Raw genomic sequence first — 13,854 nt, 5'->3', positions numbered from 1 at the left:
AAAAATAGGGCCTGGGAGATAGAAAAGCTATCTCCTTTGAATAACCTTCATAAGAATGACACAAACATCCCAATAGCATCAAATGATGTCAGTGGAAGCATCAGGAACAGGAATCCTTCCCTCCCGCCCCCCCCCCGCCCCCGCCGCCCACCTCACAGAACATTGCAGACAGGGGAGCAGGGATGTGTCTGGATGCTGTTTTGCTTTTGTTTTTCAAATAGTTCATAAGGAAATAAAAAGGACTTTCGTAGGCTTCTGACTTACAGGCTCTATTTAAACAGATGCCATTACAAACTGGTAATACCAACCCTAAGCTAGCCGCAGCCTCACAGGACCTCTCTGCCCCTGTGGACATGGGAATTGTCGCTGTGCTTCTTGATGGGATTGGAGATAAAAGCAGAGGACTCTTTGCAGAAGGTTGATTTAAAAAAAATATTTTCTAATATGGTTTTTCAGACTCTATGTGAGGCCTTGGATTAGCATCCAAAAATGAGGGTTACTCTTTCCTACCCTCCCCTAATTCTGAATCTGCTGAGCGCTACCCATCCTATTTAGTGCGAAGAATTTCACAGGAGGTAAACAGCATCTAGGCATCACTTACCTCCTTTGATGTTTAGCACAATTTACAATGAAAGCTTTGGGAGACATTTAAAACCGTGCAAGGTCCTAAATCATTAAAGGAATGTGGTGCTAGCCTTAAAAAAATGATAATAGAATGCATTCGACAATAAAGCTGCCAAATTTTAGTAGCCTGTTTGCTAGAGGCTTTTTTGGAGAAACTGAGCCAGACTGAGAAAAAAAAAACCCAAAAAAACAAAAAAGCAAGCACATAGCAGAATTGTTATTATACAAATAAGGAATTGTCATTACACAAATTAAATGGGATTAACACAGGTAAAAACGGAAACAAAAATAGATTAGCTAATGACATAAAAAATGCTAAATGATCTGAATATAATTACCCAGGACACCTTTTGGGGTGTTGGACAGGCCTGTCATCAGATCTCTGGGTTTCTGTAGCAACTATTGGGGTCATCTATTCATAATCCCTTATTCAAAGGATGAACTATTTAGCCTGTTCCACCTGGACCAGTCCCAATTCAGGTCTGCTATCCTGGTGTAAAATGAAAAAAAAAAAAAAAAACCACCAAAAAAACCAAAGAACAACTTTTCTTATGGGAAATTTCCAAAATATACAAAATTGTACAGAATAGAATAATAAAGCTTCAAGTATCCTCATTTTCACTCTTGTACTATTTTTAAACAAATCCCAGTCACCATAATTTTTTTAAGGTTTTATTTATCTATTCATGAGAAACACACAGAGAGAGGCAGAGACACAGGCAGAGGGAGAAGCAGGCTCCTCACAAGGAGCCTGATGTGGGACTTGATCCCCTGACCCAGGATCACGACCTGAGTTGAAGACAGATGCTCAACCGCTGAGCCATCCAGGTGTCCCCTCAGCCTCCATAATTACAAAAGATAGAAACTTAACAAAAAGCATCTCCACGATGCCATTATCATACCTGAAATAATGAAGTGTAATTCCCCAATATAATCAAATACCAAGGCAGTGTTGAAATTTCTACTTTTCCCATAAGTGTTATTATAAATGCATGTTTTTTTTTCAGCTTTTTGTTTGTTTGAACTAAGATTCACGTAGGACATGCATTGCAATATTTTGACCTATCTTTTGAGTTTCCTTCCATGGAAGATTTCCTCTCTATCTCCTTTTTCCAACTGATTATTTTGATATCATTATTAATTCATGGATTTAAGTATATTTTATATATTTTAATTCATCACATTATCTTTACTGGTACTCAAATTGTCCCATGTTTGGTCAGTGGCGATGTCTTCAGTTTGGCTCTTGAGTTCTTTGACAAGATCCCAATAGCTTTTGATAACTCCCTTGCTTTTAATATAACAGGAGGTGTCAGGTCCATCCGGTAGAACACCCCCTGCAGTGCTGGAATGAGCTATTTTTCCAAGAAGCCCTGTGTCCTTTCAGCAGAACATAGTACTTAGAGACCACATTTGGAGCACTGGGGGGCTCATTCCTACTATTTGGTCATGTTTCTAGGCCTTTTCAGTGGATATAGCTAAGAAAAATTTAAAGGTGAAACATGTCATGAGTGTATGCTGATACTTTCAATTCAAGTTCAGGATTACAGGGTTTTTACGTAAAGCTTTTGTCTTATATTCATATCTCCATTTTCTCCTGCCAGGAATACTGAATCACCACCAGTCCTCGTGGCAATGTCTCCCGCCATTTTCATCCCGCAAAGCTTATTATCTAGTAAATTTCTCAGGAAGAGCTTCTGAGAAAAATATCTGGGGTACTTTCATGTTCATTGTAGTTTGTAGTATTTAGACTTTAATATCAATTTGACTGGATTAAAAAAATATAAAATCACAATTTCCCCTGATTATGTCAAAGATAGTCCATTTTCTCTTGGCATAAAGCATGGCTATTGAGCAATCTGATGATAATCGTAGTTTTTCTAAGTGACTTCATCTTTTTTGGGTGCCCATAGGATTTTTTTTCTTAAAGTCCAGTTGGTTTTCAAGATGACATTTCAATGTTGGCCATTCTGTTTTTGTTTTTTCAGTTCCTTGATATGTTCCTTTAATATGTACAGCTAATCCTTGAATACCTTGGAGGCTGGGGCACCAACATACGCAGTTGGAAATTTGCGTTTCACTCCCCTAAAAATGTAACTAATAATGGCCTACTCTTGACCAGAAGCCTTATTGATAACATAATAGTCAACACATATTTTGTACGTTACGTGTATTATATACTGTATTCTCACAATAAAGTGAACCAGAGAAAAGAAAATGTCATTAAGAAAATCATAAGGAATAGAAAAGACATTTATGGTACTGTACTGTAAAAAAATCCATGTATAAGTGGACCTGAATGGTTCTAACTCATGCTGTCTAAGGGCCAACTGTAATTTCAAGCAAATTTTTATTTCAGAAAATTTTCTGGAATTCTAGTTTTCAGTTTTTGTTCTGCTTTCCTACTTTGGTTTCCTTCTTTGAGGTGGAGGGGGATCTCCGATTATAATATGTTGCTTTTTCTTTTTGACCTCTCTCCCATATCTACCATCCCTTTTTAATGCCTTTTTGTCTATTTCTTCTTAGTTGAAAAAATTTTGGCCTTTTTTTGCAAGGCGTTATTTCTTGTTGACTTATTTATTTCTTATAACTCAGTCTTCACTTATGAAATGATTTATTATTTTATGTCTAAATTTTTCCTGGGTTCTAGAACTTGTGTCTGAATTTAAAAAGTTCCAACTTATGATTTTCTTTCATATTTTCCATAATTTCAATTTTAAATTTTAAAAAGATTTTATTTATTTAAGAGAGAGGGAGAGAGCATGAGCTTGGGGAGAGGCAGATGGAGAGGGAGAGGCAGACTCTCCACTGAGCAGAGAGCCCAACATGGGGCTCCATCCCAGGACCCTGGGATCATGACCTGGGCCGAAGGCAGATGCTTAACTGACTGAGCCACCAGGGTGACCAATTTTAATTTTTTAAAGCATATTAATTATTTATTCATCAGAGACACACACAGAGAGAGAGAGTGGCAAAGACATAGGCAGAGGGAGAAGCAGGCTCCCCGCGGGAAGCCCGATGTGGGACTTGATCCCAGGACCCCGGGATCATGCACTGAGTCAAAGGCAAATGCTCAACCAGTGAGCCACCCAGGTATCCCCCAATTTTAATTTTTTAAAAAGATTTATCCTATTTGAGAGAGAGAGAGAAAGAGAAAGAGAGTATGTGTGCAGGGGGAGGGGCAGAGGGGGGGAAAGGGAGAGAAACAAACTCCTGGCTGAGTGTGGAGCCCAAAGTGGGGCTCAATCTCAGGACTCTGAGAGCATGACTGGAGCTGAAATCAAGAGTCAGACACCCAACTGACTGAGCCACCCAGGCACCCCATATTTTCCATAATTTTATGGCATCTTTATCTCTTTAGCTCATTTTGAAATATTGGTTGCATTTCCTATGTACTTTGTGGGTGTGTCTGACATGCCACTTATTCTCTTCCTCAATCTCTTTTTAAAAAACATTCACTTTGTGTAGGATTCAACTGTGATTATATTTTGCTGGTTATCATCATGTAAAAGGAGTTTTCCCTTACTTTTAGGTGGGAGTGGAGAAGTTAGAATATATTTTTCTAGTTTCATGGTTTTAGAGCTCTCTCCTCCTCCTCCTTCTTCCTCCTCCTCTTCCTCTTCCTTTTTTACAGAGCAGTAACAAATATGTCTTTATAATTCAGAGAACTGCCCCCAGTGCTGCCTACCCACAGTTTTATCGGGATCATTTTTTTTTCCCTGTCCCTGTCCTACTCTGTATTATACTTCCAAAGAAGAAGGAAGGAAAGGAAATTTTGCTTTATTTTTTTGGGCATTCCTAGGACCCAGGCTATGCAGTCCCTTAAGATATTTTCATAACATGAAGACTCCTAACTCTGGACATGAAGACTCCTAACTCTGGGAAACGAACTAGGGGTGGTGGAAGGGGAGGAGGGCGGGGGGTGGGGGTGAATGGGTGATGGGCACTGAGGGGGGCACTTGATGGGATGAGCACTGGGTGTTATTCTGTATGTTGGCAAATTGAACACCAATAAAAAATAAATCTATTATTAAAAAAATTCTTGAAAACAAAACAAAAGATATTTTCATAAACCTTTGTACTCACCCAAGAATTAGATAGTAAAAAAGTCTGTTGCAGATTCAATTGTTTCAAGTTGACCTGCCCACTTCCTGGTCAGAGTCAGGATTTGGGGATTCTTCTGTCCTCAAGTCAATCCATTCAATAACCCAGAGTTTCCTTGTGCTTTTTCCTACACAGATGCTGCATAGATTTGGTAGCTCTTAAATATTTAATGGTTTGGAGTTTATAGGGCTACCTTTACTTAGTTTTCTTCAGTAGATGTTGTTCATGGGTTTTGGTTTTGTTGTCTTGGTGGCGCTGTCTGTAATTATGGGCAGATTGGAGAGATTAGGAAATGACATTGCCACATGCATATTCTCAGCATTCCCTCGCAGTGCAATCCTTAATAGCAACCCCTTTACTCTCAGAAGGGAAGTTTGCACAATAAATTGCATGGTTGCCCTACTTATCCTGAATCAGAAATCCAAATGATTCTGGAAGCTGAAAGATTTTGCAATTCATTTGGGTCAATTCCAAACCCTATTTGAACTCGCTTGATAGCAGAGGCTGACCTGGTTTGACTTGGAGCTGTGAATACTTTTTATTTTTTCCATTTACTATGAGTATTCATTCATTTTCCTTCAGAAGTATTCATGTCTTTATTTTATTTTTTTTCTTATTTACTTATGCTAGTCACAGAGAGAGAGAGAGAGAGAGAGAGAGAGAGAGAGAGAGAGAGAGGCAGAGACACAGGCAGAGGGAGAAGCAGGCTCCATGCACTGGGAGCCCGATGTGGGAATCGATCCCGGGTCTCCAGGATCGCGCCCCGGGCCAAAGACAGGCGCCAAACCGCTGCGCCACCCAGGGATCCCGTATTCATGTCTTTAATTTTAGAATATGGCCTCAGACCCAGTGATGATGATGTCATATAATGCACAGTGGACATCCCCATTTTAAAATATGAAAAACTGTAAAATCTAAAATACTTTTGGATCTACAAAGTCCAGATAAGGAATTGCAGATATGTAAGAGACTTCACCCCCCATTGCAATGACAAATTACAGCAGGTGAATTTCTGTCCTCAGCCAGCTGATCCTACTTTCCCTGCAGTTAGGAATAGGGCTGTGGCCGCTGGTGGGGCTTGTGTGGCATGTGACCATAAAGCTACCTGGGGCAGCAGTGTCCCACTCCCATGCATGGAGAGACAGAGAGGTACATGAAACAGGTACAAAAAGGCCAGCTGTGAGGAGAGACCATGGACTGGAACCAGAAAATAAACACTGCTTATGTCGGCGTTCCAGTTTATGATTTCAATCACTCACGAGTCCTTCCTTTTTTAAGGTTCATTGAGCTATCCCTGTGTTTTTCCAGTAAAGCCCACTCAATTGCTTTAGCCAGCTGGAATGGATTTTTGCTACTTGCAACTGAAAGGCCTTTAATAAGCCACACATATGGGTGTTCTCTCCCAATGCCATCTTCACAAAAAGGGTCCATTGGATCTCAACACAAAGTGGTGGAAAGCCGGCATCTAACCTCTGACTTGTTGACTCATTGATTCATCAGAGAAGTTCCAGCCTAGGGCTGTATCAGATTAAAAAGAAAAGGGATGTAAAAGAAGAGAAGGCATAGTCTTCACTTTTGGGAAACAAGTTAAATTTAATCCATGGTATTGTCTTTTTGTCTCTTCCCGTCTCTACCAGATAATTCCCTCTAAGGCAGCTTGAACATCTAAAAATAGTCAAAAGGGCAGCTGCAGTACTGATAAGAGGGTCTGACGAGGGATAATCTTACGGAAAGTGGAAAGTACAAAAAGTCCTTACATGTGGAAGAACTTGTCATTCATTTATTCATCCAACAAGTATTTATTGGACACCTTCATGTGTCAGCCACTGATCTAGGTGCTGGGGAGGCAGCAGTGAGCAAACCAGGACAAAATCCTGGCCTTTGTAAAGGTGGCATTGTCCTGTGGGAAGCAGAAAAGAAACAAGAATTGTGGGTTAGATGGTTGAGAATTATGGAAAGCAATAAGCGGGAAAGCGGCAGGGAGATTATATGTGGAGTGAGGGCTACAGTTTTAAATAAGGCAGTCAGGGAAGGCATCACCAGGAAAATACACTTGAGCAAAGGCCTAGAGGAGGAGAGAGAGCAAGCCATGCAAATATCTGGGTGTAGGGTCCCCCCCCCACTAAGCAATTCTCCAACATCAGCTGGGTGTCCTACATTCAACTCAATTTGGACACGATCTACCTGGAGACAGTGTCAGATCCCACAGGTTAAGGGCTCAGTCCCACAAGACTGTCCTCCCTCTGTAGACACCAATCACAAGTCCATGTTGTCACCTGGGCCCCTGGCCTACCAACCTGCTATAGATCTGAGGTTCCCAGGACCTCCTCTTTGATTAATTTTTGATTGAAATTTTTAAATTAATTTCAGATTAATTAATCTCTGAGCTCACAGAACTCAGAGAAACATTTGTCCTACTAGATTACTTTTTTAAAAAAAATTTATTTATTTATTCATGATAGATACAGAGAGAGAAGCAGAGACACAGGCAGAGGGAAGAGCAGGCTCCATGCAGGGAGCCCGACGTGGGACTCGATCCCGGGTCTCCAGGATCACGCCCTCGGCCAAAGGCAGGCGCTAAACCGCTGAGCCACCCAGGGATCCCCTATTTTTTTCTTTTTTAAAAGATTTTATTTATTTATTTGACAGAGAGAAAGAGCACAGGCAGGGGGAACAGCAGAGGGAGAGGAAGAAGTAGCCTCCTGCTGAGCAGGGAGCCCTATGTTGGGTCTATCCAGGACCCTGGGATCATGACCTGAGCCACCTAGGCGCCACAAGACTACCTATTTCTTAGGATATAACTCAGGAATGGCCAGATGGAAGACATGCCCAAGGCAAGGTATGGTGAAAGGGGACGGAGTTTCTATGTCTTCCCTCAGCATGCCATTCATCCCAGTCTCCAGGTGCTCAGCACCCTGGAAGCTCTCCAACCTGTTCATTTGGGTTTTTACAGAGGCCTCATTACGTGGGCATGATTGATTAAATCATTGGCCATTGGTGATTGATTTAACCTCCAGAGGTTGGGGTGTGGGGCTGAGAGTTCCCACCCTCTCATCTCATGGTTCATTCCCCAGCAACCAGCCCCCACCTTAAGGCACTGTCCCAAAGTCACCTCATTAGCGCAGCAAAAGACCTCTCTGTTACTCTCCTTACTTAGGAAATTCCAAGGGTTTAGGAGTTCTGTGCCACAAATGGAGGGGAAGGCCAAATATACATTTCATATTATAAATCACAATACCACGGAGGGCAAAGTGGAGTCAGGGAGAGCGTCTGGGAGGCTGTTACAGAAATTCAAGGAGAGGTAGTAGTGGCTGGGTCCTGGGAGGTGAATTGGAGGCAGGGCTCCTTGCTCAGGACCCTGTGTGTTCCTCTTCCATCAAATATGCCCTGCTCTTCTGGGAGTTTTAACAGTGTGCTATTTTTATGATAATTACCTGTTGTAGGTTTATAGGGCGTCCCATGTTTGATGTAGCAATTTATGAAACAATGACACCATTTTGCACCTTTCATCTAAGGTTTTGAAGAGGATGACGCATTTTCTGCTCTGAGGAAGCCAATTAATTAAGCTGATTCCACTCTTTCCACAGCAAAGGGTGCTACTATGCCCATTTCAGAGGTGTTAAACTGAGGCCCTGAGCTCCCCACGAAGCCCCTTAGCTCTCAGTCCAGCCCTGTGAGTTCCAGGAGTCCAATTTTGATTTTTGAATATCCTCATCCAAAACTTTTTGAACTTCTGGAACAAACATATAGGTCAAAATGGGAATTATTCTGGAATAATTCTGGGATCTTCATGGTGGGGAAAGGGGCAGGGATTCTAAACAGGAAGTTGAGCCACCTTCCCAGCTATCCTGGGGACTAAAGATTCATTCCCAAAGATGAGAAAATTCTGCTCTGTGCTCGGAGAGAAAAGGCTGAAGAGAGGTGGGTGGCAGGAGGGTGCTCCTAGAGAAACTGAGTCATGAATGTCTTTGCCTGCTTTAGCAATTCTGTGTGCCACTCCCCCCATGGCATCTGCCAGAGTGACACATGCTCTCAATGGGTCCTGGTGAAGTTCTTGCTTCTTCGAGTATGAATCTTGGGTTAAAAGAAATACATTTTGTGTTCCTAAATGCAAACCAACTACTTTTTTTTTTTTTTTTTTTTTTTTGGTGCTCAGCCAAAGCCACAGCAATTTATCCCAGTGCTGGAGGAGAAATTGCTTGTACTAAGTGCCCCCATAAGCCCATGGGCACTCGGTAGAGGCGTGGAATGGTGCTGGACTCTATAGTGACTTGAGGCATCCTCAGGAGTTATAGGACTTCACACTGTGTATGGTCCATGCTGACTGCAGGCCCCCACCTCTGTGTGCTCCTCTCATCCCTACTTCTCTGCAGTGGGATCGGAGGCTGAGTCAGGAGCCTTCTGAGTGGATTTTAAAAAAGTAGTAGGTGCTCCAGAAGAGAGTGATCCATTGTTTGTAATTGGAACCGATGTGCACTTGTTTGCCAAGAGGCAGTCAAGTTTACGTCGGCAGTTTTCTTCCAAAGTCATGTTCGTGTGTAACTGCGTGGGCCGATGCTACTCTCGGGATTTAGGAACTCAAGGTAGTCGAGGGTTCTTTGGATTCAGGGCAGATTTAATCGCCTTTGCTTACTGCAAGAGAGAAACTGCTTCCTCCAGGCCCTGTTCCTCTGTGTCTCGCGGTGGAGGAGAAAACAAGGCAGCACCAGCCACATATGCGTGTGTGTCTTTTCTGATTGGTCTTGGTTTCAGCAACAGGCCAGCTGGCTGTGTAGGGAAAAAGAAAGAGCTCAATGCACACTGCCTGCGTTGGTCTGAATTTTACTGCTCTGCCAAGGACTTAGAAGGGGCAGCATCTGCATCCACGGCTGTCATGGGCATTCAGGCTCTTGGATAACAAGATAAAGGGCAAAAGCTGAATTTTCTTGTGCCAAGAGGAGGAAGAGTATCAGAGCCAAGAAGATCAAACCACTGCTGCCGAGAGTGGCTAAATGGTACCCATTAACCTCTGTCAGTGCTGGAGTCCTGCAATGGGAATTGTGCCAGAAATCAGCCCTGAGTGAAAAACAAGGTTTGGCTGGCTCCATATTACCCTAGGATGGCGGCATGGGAATTTCCAGTAAAAGAAGCTAAGTTGTTCCATCCCCAGTCTGTAAGGATGAGCCCGGGGTTGGAATCAAGCATTCTGCGAACTGATGAGATGCAGGTCCATGCCTTGTCCCGTGGAGGAAGTGGACAAAAGGAGTTCCTGCTTGCTGCGGTCACGCACCTGGCTCGCAGCCACTTCAGACGGGGAGTGTGCATATCATCACGGGCCAGGAGTTGGCCCACGTTGAGTGTCTGTCTTCTGAGAACTGCTTCCATGTTTCCTGTTGCTGGCATCTGGGGGACTTGCAGTTTTCTACTGCCATTCAGATTCACTGGCTCTGTGCTTTCCCCTGGCGAGGAAGGAACACTGGCCACATGTTGGGTGGATGTATCGATACTAGGATTTCATGTGTTTTGCTACAGAGAAGATTGGAGGTACGGACCACCTGAGAGTTCTGCTGGGAAACCCACAAGCAAACCCCTACAAACCACTCCAGAGGAGATCTCCCATCCTTACTCTTTGGTAGATTAGCAGCCTGGCTTAGCTTCTTAGCAAAACCCACCCTTTCCTCTGCTAGTGCCACTGGATGGAGGAATTGGGGTGTTTACTGTCACCCTAAGAAGCCAAACACCACACTGAGTTTTATGGAGCAGTTATTAACAAAACCATTTATTCCAAGCCAAAGAGCCTCCAAAATTCAGCCAAGAGTCCAAATAAGCATCTCTGCAGAACAGTGGCCTCCTATTGGCTGAACAAGTCATATTTTAGTAGAATTGTTGGTTTTCATCACTTCTGGATCTTCTATTGTTTGGGTTGTCTTTTTCCAGACATTTACGCTTTTCTGGGCACTAATATTAAGGAAAAACATGACTTATTGTAGGAGTCAGTTTTCTTTCTATCAAATGTAGCAAGTCTGCAGAATCCTGGGCTTGGATGAGGAATGCCATTCCACTCTGTCTCTGGGATGGGGAGGTAAAATAGGAGCTTGGATGTAGGAAGTCTTTATTAAAGGAAATCTAATAAGCCATTTTTGAGCAAACATAACCTAGAACATTGTTTTAAAAACTGTAGTTTATAGCCAAAGTAGCTCCTGACCTGTGTTAAGAAAAAAGTGAAAAAAGAACAAAACAGAATGCATCAGAGCACATCACACATAATAAAGGTAAGAATCATTTCTCGAAATTTTGTTTCAGTTGCTTGGATATAAATTTGACTGGATTATAATGGAAAACATGTTGCATACAGCAGTTCATAGGCAAGAGAGCTTGAAAATCACTGTTCGTGTCCAGGAGCCAGGAGTCTCTAGGTTCTAGTCCTAATTCTGCTGCTGCCTCCAAGAACTTGGGCAAGACCTTTTACTCTTCTGGGTCTCCATTTCTCAACTGAAAAATGAAATTGTCTATGAAGTCTTCTCAGTTCTAACATCCAATAATCAAAGTAAATTTCTCAAAGGAATCCATTTCAAAATGCCTTCAACAATTATCAATAAAAAATTCTTCTGCGTAGTTAACTTCTTTTTCCTGCATTTTGGAGAGAGATGATTTCCCAAAGAGCTCTGAAACGTGCAGACCACATATATGAACACAGTCCACTTCGGCACATTAACTGAGCTCAGGGACAGAATCTGTGGGTTTCCAACAGCAGTTTTGTACGAGATCTCTCTGGTTACCCTACAATTATGTTTTGGCTATATTTGAAAATATATACAAATCCTCTTTTGGATGGGGGAGGAAGGCGGGTGGGGAAGGGCAAGTAATTGCTCAGGAAATGCTGAACTTGGTTAATTTAGAAACCACTTCCAGCTAATGTTGAGCCTTGGGCCACTCACAGTTCCTGCTTTGTATTATGACTAATGGAATGTCAACGAACCATTGATCTCATAAAAGCAACCAAGGAGACCCAGAGTAAGCAGGCCTCTTGTGGGGAGTGACTGAGAGCTTCTTATTTCTGGGCCACGGTGCTTTCCAAACAGTCTTTTAAACTATTGATTCCTTCGTTCATAAATTCATAAGAGCATAATTTGGAGGACATTTTTGCACTGCTGCTTGGATCTCATTAGGCTTATTTGGTATCATCTTTCAAATTAATGTCTCCCCAAATTCTCATGGAGGAAAAGCAGGGCATCTCAGGCACAACCACCAGGCAGCTGTATTCTAGGAGTTAAAATGTGTAACTTTAGGAACATGGGTTCTCCTATATAGCTGGTACATGGGTTCCAGGAATGAGAGAGAGCTTCTAAGGACTAAGTCTTAGTCCTGAAGTCAAACTTGTTTGCAACAAAGCAGCAGTATACGTTTTTGACTATCATCTTTATTCATGGTGCTTGAATTCCGCCAGGAAACTTTGTAACCTCACCAAAATGTCAGAACTGGAAGGAAGACCTGCACACCATCTTGTTAAAAACTCTTGTTCTCAGAAGAGCAAAACAGGGCACCCGCTTCTAGCTACCTTTTCTTAGGAAAGATGCATTAAGTGCTTTTGCTTCTTTCCATAAATTTTAAGGAGAGATTATTTTGTTCTTGGAAGTTGATTATCAGTAACTCACTGGCTAATTGTGGATGCAGCTTTGTTTCATGTTGACTTTTGTGACACTGAATTTCAGGATTGGTAAACAGTGCCGACCAACACCGTACAAAAACATCTTCTATCCACGAGCCAGTCCTCTCAAGACTCAAAGCCTGAGATGCCTTGACATGTACAAGAAAAAGTTGGGGAGGCTTTTATTAGCTTTGATTTTGACCCCCTTCTCATAAATTATGCAAAATGTGTCACTTGTATGAACAGCCCAGAAGAGCAGTTGCCAGTTGTAATATAAAAAATGATACCACGGAAACTGAGACCTGGTTGTGGCAGATACCCTGTCAAAGGAATGATTTATAATCTGGGAATACAAGCAGCGAGAGAGGCCCACCAGCTAGGGCTGTATCATCCAAAGCAATCAAATCCCGCAAATATAAAGCAATTTTGTATTACCATTTCCAAGTGCTCCCCACAATAAGGACTCTTGTATGCCCAAGCTTAATATTCAGAGCAGAAACCACAAACTCGAGCAGCCGCTCCTGGTCAGGATAGTTAATAACAGTTCCCAGGCAAAGGCATGCTGCAATAGCATCGCTCCGAGCAGCTGGGGATTTGCTCGTATGGCAGCCTCTCTCGCTGAGAAGTAGGAAGCGATGGTAGGTCAGACATCCATTTGCTTTATAGATTGATATAATTTCATCAGAATTTATGATGTGGGAATTACTGCACAGGCAAGAAATGTAATCTAACCTTCATCTCACACAATGCAGAAAAGATATTATGTTTTTGAGAAAAATACACTGCCTTGTTGAATCAGCTTGCGCACGTGCATTCCTAATGGGTTTCAATATTTCCTTGGACAAGTCATTGCTATTTGCACTGTCTGTATTAAATTGGCTTGTCTAGAAGACGTTTTTACAAATAATAAAAAATTTTGATGCCATCCCTTCTTTCATTTTTCTCAAGTTCTGGCATGTGAGTTCATTACCAGTAAATTTTAAACATCTGTGGGTGTAATAATAGTTTATCCTAATTTCTCTAGCCCATATTTAAACTTTTTAATATCCAAATAGTGCAATAGCATATATGATTCTCTTTTATCCTTAGGAGGGGTTCATTGAGCTTCAATGGTCAAGTAGAGTAAATGTTGATAGCCTTCAAGGACCTTTCATAGATAATCATCACGGTGAGTCCATAAGTCCTGTTGTTTGGCTCTTGAAGCCATTTTGATTACCTTGAGTTCTATAGTGTTCTTCCGATGGGAATCTGAATATAAAATATATTTTAAAAGGAAGGTCTTTCAAGATAACCCTTACCCGTGTCATGTAAACACTAAACATATCTTGAATCAAAAATTCTTTTCACGTAATTTAAAAAAGAAACAACTTGCAAATATTAGAGCGATGCCCCAAACTGGAAAGTCTACAGAGTGTCTTTTTGTTATACCTTTTGATTTCTGCTAGTGACATGAGTGTGTAAACAGCGACAGTTAATCAGGACAACCCAAAGTCACTGTT

The 13,854-nt window shown here is 41.9% G+C and overlaps 1 long non-coding RNA gene across 1 annotated transcript; it reads right to left on the bottom strand.

Annotated features, from left to right (window-relative positions):
• Positions 1–4,725: 4,725 nt before the first annotated feature.
• LOC129493752 (uncharacterized) lies at positions 4,726–8,093 on the bottom strand. Its single transcript, XR_008661204.1, has 3 exons — positions 7,967–8,093; positions 6,486–6,628; positions 4,726–4,987 (listed from the first exon to the last, which is right to left on the bottom strand). It is a non-coding gene; the product is annotated as an uncharacterized LOC129493752 (long non-coding RNA).
• Between the last annotated feature and the right edge of the window lie 5,761 nt (positions 8,094–13,854).

This window comes from Nyctereutes procyonoides, unplaced genomic scaffold (genome assembly GCF_905146905.1).
Source record: "Nyctereutes procyonoides isolate TBG_1078 unplaced genomic scaffold, NYPRO_anot_genome, whole genome shotgun sequence".
NCBI classification, from domain to species: Eukaryota; Metazoa; Chordata; class Mammalia; order Carnivora; family Canidae; genus Nyctereutes; species Nyctereutes procyonoides.
The sequence above is the reverse complement of the archived record's forward strand: the minus strand, read 5'-3'. Positions and strand labels throughout refer to the sequence as shown.